We start from the raw sequence: 12,980 nt of genomic DNA on the forward strand, positions 1-12,980 counted from the left end.
CAGAGAAGCCCTGGTTACCTTTTATTCCTCCTCTTCTCAAAGAGCTTCCCCCTCTCTCTCTTCTGGATCTGCCTGGTCACCTAAGAGTCATTTCAAGAATGATAGGAAGTTAGATGTATTGATGAAAACTAGAAGGAGGGAAGAGGGAAAGGACGAAGGAGGAGAGAAGAGGAAGGAAGAGGAGAAAGAGCTGGAAGAGATAACACTGGCTTCTTGCCCTCAAGAAGTAACCCGCCACCCCCCCACAAAAAAATTGGGAGTTCCCTGGTGGCTCAGGAGGTTGGGGATCTGGCAGTGTCACGGTTTTGGCTTGGGTCACTGCTGTGGTGTGGTGGTTCAGTCCCTGACCATGGAACTTCCGCATGCCACGGGCATGGTCAAAAAAGAAAAAAGAAGCAAAACCCACTTGCACTTCTTCTGACTTGACACTTTTGCCAGCTATCGCCTTGTCGCTCTCCTTCTCTTCAGAGCCAAACATTTTGGGGGAAAGGTCTATATTTGTCTCTACTTCTTCACTTATTTATTTCTCAATTGGCTGCAATCTAGCTTCTGTCTCTTCCTCCCCACTAAAACCTAAGTTCACCAGGGAGCATTTAAGGTGCAGAATCCAATAAACTAACATTATATGATATCACTTACATGTGGAATCTAAAAAAAGGATACAAATGAACTTATTTGCAGAACAGAAACAGACTCACAGACTTTGAAACAGTTACCAAAATTGACAGGTAGGGGTGGGAGGGATGGACGGGGGTCTGGGATGGAATGACTGGTTAACCAGGACTTGCTGTAGAGCACAGAGAATTCTACCCAGTATTCTGTGATGATCTATGTGGGAAAAGAATCGGAAAGAGAATGTTTTTTGTCTTTTTGCTGTTTCTTGGGCTGCTTCTGCGGCATATGGAGGTTCCCAGGCTAGGGGTCAAATCGGAGCTGTAGCCACTGGCCAACGTGGGATCCAAGCCGCGTCTGCAACCTACAACACAGCTCACGGCAACGCCGGATCGTTAACCCACTGAGCAAGGCCAGGGACCGAACCCGCAACCTCATGGTTCCTAGTCAGATTCGTTCACCACAGCGCCACAACGGGAACTCCTAAGGTTTTTTTTAAAAAGAAACATAAGATATGGTATTTACACGCTCAGATCTTTACAATAAGAAATCTGAAGTCAATAATGAGGTATCACCTCCCACTGGTCAGAATGGCCATCTTTAGTGAGTCTACAAATAACAAATGCTGGAGAGGGTGTAAAGAAAAGGGAACTCTCCTACACACTTGGTGGGAGTGGAAATGGGTACAACCACTATGGAAAACAGTATGGAGGTACCTCGGCAAATGAAATATAGAACTACCATATGATCCAGCAATCCCACTCCTGGGCACATGAACCTGAGTAGTATCCATGAGGACGCAGGTTCAATCCCTGGCCTTGATCAGTGGGTTAAGGATCTGGAGTTGCCATGAGTGGTGTAGGTTGGAGATGTGGCTCAGATCTTGCATTGGTGTGGCTGTGGCTGCAGCCGGCAGCTACAGCTCCCATTTGACCCCTAGCCTGGGAACTTCCATACGCCCACAGGTACGGCCCTAAAAAGATTAAAAAAAAAAAAAAAAAAAAAAAAAGCATCCCTATGTTCACTGCAGCACTATTCACAACAGCCAAGACATGGAAACAACCCAAATGTCCATCAACAGATGATGTGAATTAAGACGATGTGGTACATATACATAATGGAATACTACTCAGCCATAAAAAGGAACAAAATCCCTTCACAGTTCAGTGGTTAACAAACCCAACTAGGATGCAGGTTCAATCTCTGGCCTCATTCAGTGGGTTAGGGATCCAGTGTTGCAGTGAGCTGTGGTGTAGGCCACAGACACAGCTTGGATCTTGTGTTGCTATGGCTGTGGCATAGACCAGTGGCTGTAGCTCTGATTCAGTCTCAAGCCTGGGAACTTCCATATGCCGCAGGTTCAGCCCTAAAAAAAGCAAAAAAAAAAAAAAAAAAAAAAACACTATGCCATGTGCAGCAACATGGATGGAACTAGAGACTCTCATACTAAGTGAAGTGAGTAAGAAAAAGAAAAATACCATATGATATCACTCATATATATGGAATCTAATATATAGCACAGATGAACCTATCAACAGAAAAGAAAAAAATCTCATGGACATGGAGAACAGACTTGTGGTTGCCAAGTGGGTAGGGGAGGGACTGGGAAGGATTGAGAGTTTGGCGTTAGTAGATGCAAACTCTTGCATTTGGCATGGATAAGCAATGCGATCCTGCTGTGCAGCACAGGGAACTATATCCAGTCACTTGTGACGGAACACGACAAAGGATAATGTGAAGAAAAGAATGTATATAAATGCATAACTGGGTCACTTTGCTGTAGAGTAGAAATTGACAGAACGCTGTAAATCAACAATAATAAAAAAATTTTTAAAACGAGAAGCTAAGTGATTTAAAAAAAAAAGAAATCTAAAGTCAAATCTTGGTTCTTGGCTCTATCTCTTGTTAACTGTGACCTCCATTAAATTTAACTTTTTTTTTTTTTTTTAAAAAAAGGTTGAGAACTTTGTCTAGATACTCATGTTGCAACAGAAGAAAGGGTGGGGGAAAATGTAATTGTAATGCATACATGTAAGGATAACCTGACCCCCTTGCTGTACAGTGGGAAAATAAAAAAATTATTAAAATAAATAAATTAATTAATTAATTTAAAAAAAGGAGCTTTCTCCTGAGCACAGGGTGCTGAGGATGACCCTTACCCCCATGTTTCTTTCTTTTTTTTTTTTTGGCTTTTGTCTTTTTAGGGCCACACCCACAGCATATGGAGGTTCCCAGGCTAGGGGTCAAATCAGAGCTGTAGCCTCCGCAGCCACAGCAACACCAGATCTGAGCCACATCTCAACCGATACCATAGCTCACAGCAATGCAGGATCCTTAACCCACTCAGCGAGGCCAGCGATTGAACCTGCAACCTCATGGTTCCTAGTCGAATTCGTTTCTGCTGAGCCACAACGGGAACACCCACCCCCAAGTTTCTTCAGACTCTCCCTTCGCCTGGCCTCTGGGCCCTACCTTTTCCTGATAAGTACCCTGCCTCTCCATCTCCTTTGCTTTTTCCCCCCATTAACCCTTACATGCCAGGGCCACTTCCTAAGCCTCCTTCATTCCTTACTCTATTCCCTCCCACCAGGACATGACATTCAAATCCACAATTCCAGGAGTTCCCAGGTGCAGCAGAAACGAATCCGAGTAGGAACCATGAGGTTGCAGGTTCAATCCCTGGCCTTGCTCAGTGGGTTAAAGATCCCGCATTGCCATGAGCTGTAGAGGAGGTTTCAGACGCAGCGCGGATCCCGCATTGCTGTGGCTCCAGCGTAAGCCGGCGGCTACAGCTCCGATTAGACCCCTAGCCTGGGAACCTCCATGTGCCGTGGGTGTGGCCCTAGAAAGACAAAAAAATTTTTAAAAATTTAAAAATCCACAACTGCAATCCCCAGCATCCATTCCCCACTGATGACCACCCAAACCATGGCATAATAACACCAGTAATAAATACTTATCAACACATAACATGTGCCAGGCAGGGCTGGGCCAACCCACAACAACCCACTGAAGCAGGTGCAATCGTCTGTGCTAGTGACCATATGTGCAAACTTAAGTAACTAAGCCCGAGATCACATGGCTATTAAGTGGCTGCTTTTCAACACTTCTCATTTCCAGCAAGATGAGAAACTAACAAGGGCTGCTGGCTGCCTCTCCCCAGTTTGACCCTGTATAAAACATGAAGGTGAAAGAGAGCTTGATGAATCTGACAGTAGCCAAGGAAATAAGAGGACAGCCAAGTGCCAACCAGGTGACAGATTCTGAAGAGGATCTTAGAGCCCCTTCGCTCTCTTTCTTTCCTTTTTTTCTTTCTTCCTTCCTCCTTCCCTCTCTCTGTCCTTCTCTTTCTGGCTGCACCTGTTTCACATTGAAGTTCCCAGGCCAGGATTCAAATCGGAGCTGCAGCTGCCAGCCTACGCCACAGCCACAGCCACATTGGATACGAACTGCATCTGCAAACTATGCTGCAGCTCGTGGCAACACCAATCCTTATTTCACTGAGCAAGCCCAAGGATCAAACCCACATCCTCACAGAGACAACATGGGGTCCTTGACCCACTGAACACAATGAGAACTCCCTTAGAGCCCTTTTCTTGGTTTCCACAGAGCTGTAACCAAGCAGGACCCTATGAGGCCATCCCAGAATAGACCCCCCCCTCCGCCTTTTGTCTGTAGGGGTAAGGTTAGGGTTAGGGTTACCCTACCTGCCTTTTGTCTTTAGAAAAACTTTAGTCAAAGAATTAATTTAACCAGAGAAGTGAGAACATACAGAAGGGAAAGAAAACAGTCAAGCAAGGAGTTCCTGTCGTGGCGCAGTGGTTAACGAATCCGACTAGGAACCATGAGGTTGCGGGTTCAATCCCTGCCCTTGCTCAGTGGGTTAACGATCCTGTGTTGCCGTGAGCTGTGGTGTAGGTTGCAGACACAGCTTGGATCTGGCGTTGCTGTGGCTCTGGCGTAGGCCGGCGGCTGCAGCTCCAATTAGACCCCTAGCCTGGGAACCTCCATATGCCGCGGGAGCAGCCCAAAGAAATAGCAAAAAAGACAGAAAAAAAAAAAAAAAGAAAACAGTCAAGCAAGACAAAATAATAATAAACACAATCAAGGACCTTTAGTTCTTCCTCAAGGACTATAGATAATATTCTGAGCCATGTCCTTTGAGCTGTTTTGCAGATACTGAAAGCCCCACACATGGTAGAAGTTAACTAAATGCTCCCCACAAGCATGCAGACAGCAGATGGGCTGGAACCAGAAGGTTGATGATGCTATTACCTCACCAGCCACCAATCAGAAGAATGTCCATGGGCTGATCACACAGCCCACACCCCCCTCCCTCATTCTCTATAAGCCTTTCCCTGAAAGCCTTTAGGGAGTGCGGGCCTTTTAAGCACTACCTGCCCTGGACTCCTTGCTTGATGCAATAAATGCTACACTTTCCTTCACCACAACCTGGTGTCCGTAGATTGGCTCAACTGCACCCAGGCAGGCGGACCCAGGTTTCACTTCGTAACAGGGGCCGGAGGTGAAACTGCCTGTCAGCCAGTGCTCCAAGGCAGAACAGCAGCAGCAGGACACTGGCTGGGCTGGGGAGCAGAGAACAGCAGGTGCACACAGACAGCCTGGCTCTGGGCACTTGTCCTCGCCCCAGAGCCTGAGGACAAGGGACTGTCTTCCAAAGAAGACTTGGAAAGAGCAGTGCCTGAGGGTTAAGCTCAGCCAGGCTCCTCAAGGACAGGGAAATGAGCACTGGTGGGGAAAACAAGCAAGACCTTATGGGGCCTTCTTGGGACAGGCCCTTCCCCCATAGCTTCTGTTTTAGCTCCTCTCTGAAGTACCCAGATAATAATACCTGATGCCTTCATTTCCTGGCCTGGCACAGTGGGTTAAGGATCCAGGGTAGCCACAGCTGGGGTGTAGGTCATAGTTGTGGCTCAGATTTGATTCCTGGCCCAGAAACTTCCATATGCTGTGGGTGAGGCCAGAAATATACATATAAATATACTCTATATATACATATATCTGATGCACATTTCCTGAGTTCTTTCTTACATGAGAAAACCCCCACCAAATGCAAGAGGTTAACTACTTGATGACCGTGGTGATCACGTAGCCCCGAGACCTCCTGGAGCCTAAGGATTGATCACGTTAACCGCTGTGACACGGCCCTGTTACCTCAACATCAACCAACGAGAGAACTGGGAATGAAGGAATCACATACCCTGTGACCGCCCCCCTCATCTGGCCTTTGAAAATGCTTTGCTGAAATCCTTCAGGGAGTTCAGGGTTTTGCAAGGGATAAGCCGCCCATCTCCTTGCACGGCTCTGCAACAAACCTCTCTCTGCTCCAAACTCCAACATTTCGGTACTGTCTGGTGGCCTCACTCTCCCTGGGGCACACAACCGTGTGGTCGATACCAGTGTGCTCCAGCTTGACACGCCAGAGCGCTGACCTGAAGCAGACACCTCCACGTACAGACATCTCAACACTTCACAGAATACACACCGTGGCCAGGCCTGCCAGCGCTTCCTCTGGACCCACATCACCAGCCAAGAGGATGAGCCCTCCTGGAAAGGTTCGTATGTGTGCAGTCTCACGGGGTCAAATAACTAATGCGGTGATACCATAAAAGAAAGTCAAGGAGTTCCCATCGTGGCTCAGTGGTTAACGAATCCAACTAGGAACCATGAGGTTGGGGGTTTGATCCCTGGCCTTGCTCAGTGGGTTAAGGATCCCGCGTTGCCGTGAGCTGTGGTATAGGTCACAGACTCGGCTTAGATCCCGCGTTGCTGTGGCTCTGGCGTAGGCCAGCGGCTACAGCTCCAATGGGAGCCCTAGCCTGGGAACCTCCATATGCCTTGGGTGTGGCCCTAAAAAGCAAAAAAAAATTAAATAAAAGAAACAAATTACCTGGTGGTGAGCTTAACCCAGGAGAAGATGAAGCTGAAGGACTAAAATGGTTAATGACAGAGATACCGGGTCATCAAGATGGAGTCCTGCAAGACTGGGTTATTGATGATTGCACTGGTATCTGGTGGAGACCAAACTTTGAACCTCCTCAGTATCCATATATTCCTGCACACATTACAAAACCTAAGGAACTAAGAAATTGTTTTTGGTACAACCACTGTGGAAAACAGTATGGAGGTACCTTAGAAAACTATATGTAGAACGACCATATGACCCAGCAATCCCATTCTTGGGCATATATCCCGACAAAACCTTCCTTTAAAAAAGACACATGCACCCGCATGTTCACTGCAGCACTATTCACAATAGCCAAGACATGGAAACAACCTAGATGTCCATCGACAGATGATTAGATTAAGAAGATGTGGTATATAGACACAATGGAATACGACTCAGCCATAAAAAAGAACAAAATAATGCCATTTGCAGCAACCTGGATGGAGCTAGAGACTCTCATACAAAGTGAAGTAAGTCAGAAAGAGAAAGACAAATACCATATGATATCACTTATATCTGGAATTTAGTATACGGCACAAATGAACTTCTCCACTGAAAAGAATATCATGGACTTGGAGAACAGACTTGTGGTTGCCAAGGGTGGGGAGAATGGGATGGATGGGGAACCTGGGGTTAATAGATACAGATTATTGCCTTTGGAATGGATAAGCAATGAGGTCCTGCTGTATAGCACTGGGAACTACATCTAGTCACTTATGATGGAGCATGATAATGGGAGAAAAAAGAATGTATACATGTACGTGTAACTGGGTCACCTTACTGTATAGTAGAAAATTGACAGAACACTGTAAACCAGCTATAGTGAAAAAAATAAAAATCATTATTAAAAAAGTTGCTTTTGGTTCAGCTTCTAGAGAAAGCCTTATGTGCAGTTCCTAAAAATTACAAGCTGATAGCTGCACCCTCCTTGAATTGTATGACAATGCACCTAGGTGTGGACCCATCATTTCTAGTCCCCCTCAGCTTTTGAGCAGGTTCAATTTTGTATACAACTGAATTCCGGCACAGCAGACAAGTAAGAGAAGCTGTCTCTGTGAGCAGAGTGATACACAGTGTAGAATAAACATGCTAGGAAGGTGTTTTTGGTTTTATCCCTTTCCCAATCACTAAATTGCCACCTACTTTCTGTTGTTTAAATAGTAAAGTTAATATGGAAAAACTAGATTGTGGTGTAAGCAAATGTGATAATGCTTAATTCACTTTTGGTTCTACTCATAACTTTTTTATCCAACATTAAGGAAAGTGGACTTGTTTCTAGAAAAAAGTCAAAAGGGCAGACAATGAATATCAGATAAAACACAGCAAACAACACAGACAACAATTCACAGAAACACAGCAAACATCTCCAAACATAGGAAAGGATCAGTTTATAAAACAATTCAATATGTTGAAATTTCAATATGGTTAAAAACTATACAAATAATAAGCAAAACTAGGTTTAAAATATCATGAAAATATAATGGTTAAAAATATGAACTTTGAGGAGTGCCTGTTATGGCTCTGTGGGTTAAGAACCTGACTAGTATCCATGAGGTTCAATCCCTGGCCTTGCCCAGTGGGTTAAGGATCCGGAGTTGCTGTGAGCTACAGTGTGGTTTGCCAACTGTGGCTCAGATCTCACGTTGCTGCAGCTGCAGTTCTGATTTGACCCCTAGCACCGGGAACTTCCATATGTCACAGGTGAGGCCCCAAAAATACAAACAAACAAAATTTTTTTTTAAGACAAAAAAAAAAAAAATCATGAACTTTGATAGACTGAAGAGCAGAATAAGAAAATCCAAAGAATGAATCAGTAAGATTGGAAATTCTAGTCCAGACAATCACCCACAGAATACCTGGGAAGTATAAAACATAAAAGACAAAGACACTAAGAGATATGCAAGAAAGAAGGAGACTTGTGAGCAAACCCCAGAAAATGAAAAAATAAACATAAGTAAGAAAATTTTTTTTATTTGTTGTTGTTGTTGTCTTTTTGCCATTTCTTGGGCGGCTCCTGCGGCATATGGAGGTTCCCAGGCTAGGGGTCCAATCGGAGCTTTAGCCGCCGGTCTACACCAGAGCCACAGCAATGCGGGATCCGAGCCACGTCTGCAGCCTACACCACAGCTCATGGCAACGCCGGATCCGTAACCCACTGAGCAAGGCCAGGGGTCAAACCCGCAACCTCATGGTTCCTATTTGGATTCGTTAACCACTGCACCACGACAGAACTCCAAGTAAGAAAATTTTTGAAGAAACAATTTTTTCCAAGATTAGAAAGAAGTAAGGCTTTAGCTTAAAAGATCGTACAGAGTGACAGGTATGAATAAACCCACTTTTAGTGACATTACAATGATAGTTCAGAACATCAAAAGTGAAGAGAAAATACAAATGCTTCCCAAGAGGGAAAACAGATCACCTCTTAAAATCAAACAATGGAACTTTGAAAAATATGCATTCAAGTAATATATACACATATTGCCAGCCATATCAGTAAACAAAGGATGTTGCAGTCATCAAGCCATCACATGACAGCCGCCCAGAGGAACGGTGAGCCCTAGGGAGGCTCAGGATGGGAAAACAAAAGATGCCGGCTCCAGATAGCTGAGATGCATATCAAAGGAATGATTTCAGTAGGCCAGACTCCTGCATTTTTCCATACACAGCAAAGCACTAAATTCCTTAACTTGAGCTATCTGGGTTTTTTTTTTTTTTTTATTAACAGTAATCCTTTGAGGTTCTGACAACCTGTTCTTTTGTTGCAAAAACTCCTATATATCCTGGCTCCCCGCTTGCCTCTTCAGAACAGTATTCTTGGCGTTAAGAGGCTGTGTCCTGGGCTTGAGGTTCTCAAAAAGTCTGCCAGATAAAAAACATAACGCTATCGGCTTTGAGGTTGTGCATTTTTTTTTAGTCAACATATATGATAAAAATATATTTATAGCACCAATTATAAAGCACAGTTTGATTTTCACAGTGTGAACATATCCATGTATCTATCTGATCCCTACATCAAAATAGTGAAACTGATCACCACCCAAAAGTCCTCCTGGCCCTTACCAGTCACCATTTACCCCCTACAGACAACTCTGTTCTGACTGCTAAGACCGCGAGGTTAGTTTTCTCTGTCTTTTGAATTTTATATAAATAGACACTATACATACACATTTGTAACTGGCTTTTTTTTTTTTCTCTTTCTCGACCACACCCGCAGCCTATGGAAGTTTCCGAGCCAGGGATTAAATCCAAGGTGCAGCTGCACCAACACCAGATCCTTAACCCCCTGCACTCAGCATCAAACCAGCACCTCCACAGAGACAAGCTGGATCACTAACCTACTGTGCCACAGTGGGAACTCCCTGTAACAGGATTCTTTTGTTCAATGTTATGCTTGTGGGATTCACCATATGGTTGCACCCACGTGGCAACTGTGCATTTATTCTCACTGAGGTAAAGCAGAGCTTCTCAACTTCAGGACTATTGACCTCTGTGGGCCAGATATTTCTTTGGTAGCAGAAGGCTGTCCTGTGCATTGTAGGATATTTAGCAACATCTCCAGTCTCTACCCACTAGATACCAGGAGCAATGCTCTTCCCCATCCCAAAAAGTCATGATAACCAAAAAATATTTCCAGACATTGCCAAATCCTAGGAGGCAACATCACCTTCTGTCAGTACTGCTGTAGAGCATTCGACCATATCAGCATATCAGAGTTTATTCATCTCTCCTACTGTTGATGGCATTTAGGTTGTTTCCAATTTGGGACCTCAAGGAATAATACTATTATAAAGAGAAACAGGAGTTCCCGTTGTGGCTCAGCAGTTAATGAACCTGACTAGCATACACGAGGACATGGGTTCGATCCCTGGCCTTGTTCAGTGGGTTGAGGTGATGGCATTGTCGTGCCTGTGGTGTAGATAGCAGATGTGGCTTGGACCCTGAGTTGCTGTGGCTGTGGCACAGGCCAGCGGCTACAGCTCCGATTAGACCCCTAGCCTGGGAACCTCCATAGGCTGCGGGTGCAGCCCTAAAAACTGAAAAGACAAAAAAAAAAAAAAAAAAGGCTGTGCAAGTAAAGAGGACTGGGTGGACTAAAAGTTTCAGAGAGCAGAGAATAGTTGAGAGGAGAGGAATAGTGGCAATAGTTGATTGCAGACTGGCAGCTGGTATACACCACTGAGGCCACTGGCCAAATCTGGCCATGGGTTGAGGATTGGGACTTGGTCCAGGCAGACAGCCGCACTGGGGGAAAGGGAGACCCTCAGAGCTTTTTGCTATTGCTTAAAGCTAGAATGACAAATTCAGAACAAGGAGTCTCAGACACACCTGCTTTTCCTGACATTTGCTGACGCCAAAAGACTAGGAGTGCAGGGGGCTAAATGAATTACGCTAAAACCTTCTGAAGGTCAAATAAAATCTGATGCATGTGCTAGGTCATAAAACGAGCCTTACTAAATGTAACAGTACTGAAATCATTCAAGTGTGTTTTCCAACCACGGTGGATTTAAAGTAGAAATCAGTAACAGAAAGAAATCTGAGAAGTTCTCAAATATCTCAGAATTAAACAACATATTCCCAAATAACCCAGGAGTCAAAGAAGAAATCACAAGAGAAACTAGAAAATATCTTGACTAGACATAATGGGTCAAAATTCATGGAGTGTAGCTTTAAAAATGCTTACTGAGAAATGCACACCTTTAAATACCTGTACTAGAAAAGAGGATAGGAGTTCCTGTCATGGCACAGTGGTTAATGAATCCGACTAGGAACCATGAGGTTGCGGGTTCGGTCCCTGCCCTTGCTCAGTGGATTAAGGATCCGGCGTTGCCGTGAGCTGTGGTGGAGGTTGCAGACTCAGCTTGGATCCTGCGTTGCTATGGCTCTGGTGTAGGCCAGCAGAGCGGCTACAGCTCTGATTGGACCCCTAGCCTGGGAACCTCCATATGCCAGGGGAGAGGCCCTAGAAAAGGCAAAAAGACAAAAAAAAAAAAAAAAAAAAAAGAAAAGAAAAAGAAAAGAGGATAGACCTTAGTTAACAGACTAACTTTCTACCTTAATAAACTAGAAAAAGAGGAGTTCCCGTCATGGCGCAGTGGTAAACGAATCCAACTAGGAACCATGAAGTTGTGGGTTTGATCCCTGGCCTTGCTCAGTGGGTTAAGGATCCGGCATTGCTGTGAGCTGTGGTGTAGATTGCAGATGCGGCTCGGATCTCAGTTGCTGTGGCTCTGGCATAGGCTGGTGGCTATAGCTCTGATTCTAGCCTGGGAACCCCCATATGCCGCGGGAGCGGCCCTGGAAAAGACATTAAATAAATAAATAAATAAAAATAAACTAGAAAGAGACCAATAACACAAAAGAAAAAGGTACCAAAGATCTCTTTGCAAAAGAGGATAACGGAATGTCTAATCAACACATGAACAGGCTCTCAGATGTGCTAGTCATTAGGAAAAAACAAACAAAATCTACCATGTGATACAGACCCATCAGAACCAGAAAGGTTAAAATAAAAAAGATGGGAAAGTATCATGTATGGGTGATAATGTGCAGCAACTAGAATTATACCTTGGTGATGGGGTGTAAATTGGCGTGCCTACTCTGAAGAACTGTTTAGCCTTATTGACTATGGCTGAAATATGCCTACCTGATGAACCAACAATTCCACTTGTAGTGGCATTCTAAATAAGAATGCCTACCTATGCTCTCCAAAAGCCATGCACCAGAATGTCTGATAGCTCTCTTTATAATAGCCAACAAGACACTGGAAATTTACCCAAATGCTCATCATAGTAAAATTAATAAATAAAATGAAGTCTGCCATATCATGAACTACTATACAGGATACAAGGCAATGGACAAAAGTACAATGACATGCAACCACATGAATGAATCTTGCAAAAAAAAAGTGTGAGCATAAGAAAACAGATACAAAAAATAAGTATTGTATGATTCCTTAAATATAAAGTATAAAAATTGACAGGACGTAACATTATTTTAGAAGTCAGAATCATGGTTTCCGTTAGTAAGGGTATAAGCAGGGGTTGGAAGTAGGCACAAGAGAAACTTTTTTTTTTTTTTTTGGCTTTTTAGGGCCATGTAGCCCATGGAGGTTCCCAAGCTAGGGGTCAAATCAGAGCTATAGCTGCCTGCCTATGCCACAGCCAGATTGGAGCAGCGTCTGCAACCTACACCACAGTTCGCAGCAATGCTGGATCTTTAACCCACTGAGCGAGGCTAAGGATCAAACTTGCATCCTCATGGATCCTAGTCATATATATACACATGTATATGTATATATGTTCTCTCTCTCTTCACATGTATATGGAGAGAGAGAGAGAGAGAAAGGTTTTTCAAAAGAAGACATTAGTTGGAGTTCCTGTTGTGGTTCAGCAGGTTAAGA

General features: G+C 44.2%; 1 long non-coding RNA gene across 1 annotated transcript in view; it reads right to left on the reverse strand.

The window, feature by feature from the left end:
- Nucleotides 1-12,980, reverse strand: part of LOC106506530 (uncharacterized) — a 67,464-nt gene that overhangs the window by 20,224 nt on the left and 34,260 nt on the right. The window contains exon 3 of the long non-coding RNA XR_002339671.2: nucleotides 19-80. This is a non-coding gene — a long non-coding RNA (uncharacterized LOC106506530). The remainder of the gene's footprint in view (nucleotides 1-18; nucleotides 81-12,980) is intronic.

This window comes from Sus scrofa, chromosome 16, assembly GCF_054392235.1.
Source record: "Sus scrofa isolate SSC_HxYL_T2T_F1_AM1 chromosome 16, Sscrofa_HxYL_maternal_Yorkshire_Landrace_v2.0, whole genome shotgun sequence".
Classification (NCBI taxonomy): domain Eukaryota; kingdom Metazoa; phylum Chordata; class Mammalia; order Artiodactyla; family Suidae; genus Sus; species Sus scrofa.